This window comes from Alligator sinensis, unplaced genomic scaffold, assembly GCF_000455745.1.
Source record: "Alligator sinensis unplaced genomic scaffold, ASM45574v1 scaffold595_1, whole genome shotgun sequence".
Classification (NCBI taxonomy): domain Eukaryota; kingdom Metazoa; phylum Chordata; order Crocodylia; family Alligatoridae; genus Alligator; species Alligator sinensis.
The window spans coordinates 97,547-99,079 of NW_005843385.1; positions in this window are offsets into that span (position 1 = coordinate 97,547).

Below are 1,533 nucleotides of genomic sequence, written 5' to 3' on the forward strand. Positions count from 1 at the left end.
ACAAGACCTGCCCCTAATGAACCTGTGCTGGTTGCCCCTGAGCATAACCTCCCTGCCGGCCCTTCCTGGACATGTGCCAGGATAATTCTTTCAAAAAGCTTCCCCAGGCCCAAGATAAGACTCATGGGCCTATAGTTTCCTGGGGCCTCCTTCCTCCCTTTCTTGAAGATGGTGACCACATTGGCCCTTTTCCAGTCCTCCGGCACATCGCCTCAGAGCCATGAGTGCTCGTAGAGCTGCGCCAGAGGTCCCACAATGACCCCTGCTAGTCCCTTCAGCACTCTGGGGTGGAGAATATCAGGACCTGCGGATTTAAATACATCTAGTCCCTCCAGAAGTTTCCTGACAAGGTCCTCATTAACCCTAGGCCTGGGTGTGCCACCCACAGGGCCCTTGGGGGTGCTAGTGGGGGAGATATCTGGGTCCCTCATCAGAAATACGGAGGCAAAGAAATTGTTGAATATGTCAGCTTTACCGGAAGGTGAGAGGAGCAGATTTCCTAGCGTGTCCTGCAGAGGCCCTGTGCGGGCCAGTAGGGGGAGCTCTGCATCGAGCCTCCCTCCTCCCCACGCCCGTCCACCTGCCGGACTCCACGTCTCCCCAGGGGCCCCTAAGCCCTGGCAGACCCCCTTTCGAGCCCCACCGCAGAGTCTGGGGGTAAGGTGCCACCACCACCCCGAGAGGGGACCTTCTAGGTTCTGTGTCCTCAGGGAAACACAGGCCTAATAGTCCTACGGGTACTCGACCCAATACAAGCACTTTGGGCTCCTCCCCAAGTCAGGGGCCAAATGCATCGCTGGGAGCTGACTAGCTCTCTAGAAACACTTACAAGTATCATCCAGAAGATGGTAGAGATCTGGCTTGGAGATTTCCAGAGAGAGAGCATTTCAGATGGGTCACACTCTCCCTGTGTCCTAATGCTTGTGCCATGCTGGAAAAATGGCTTCTCTCCTCCTTCTTCTTGGACCAGGCCCTTATATCGCCTTTCTGACCTCAGCAGCCCAGTCCAATAGAAGCCAGCAGTGTTGGCAATTAGCCAACCAATTTAAAAAGCATCACTGGTGACCTGGGCAGAGGAGCAGGGGCTTTTCCCTCCCCCACTCAGGTGACCAGAGTGACCGCACCCTCAGCACCAGGCTTTTGTCACGTAGGCAGGGAGGAAAATCCCCCCTCCCTTAGGAACTCAACCCCAGTGTCCCAAGCTGACCGGGACCGGTTTCTGGAGAGAGACACAGATGGTGGCATTGTGGCGGGCCAGTAGGGGGCGCTCCTGCGTTGAGCCGCCCACCTCCCTGCGCCGCCCACCTCCCAGGCTCCGAGTGCCTCCCTGGGGTGCCTCCCGTCCGGCCGACCCCTTCCCTGGAGCACACCCGCTAGCCTAGGGTTCCCGCTGCCACCATCCAAGGCTCTGGACTCACTTCTGGCTCTGCGCACCTTGGAAAACACAGGCCTGATCGCCCAATGGGTGCTAGACCCAGTACAAGCACTTGGGGCACTTCCCCAAGTCAGGGGCTGGATAAGAAGGCTCCCCTA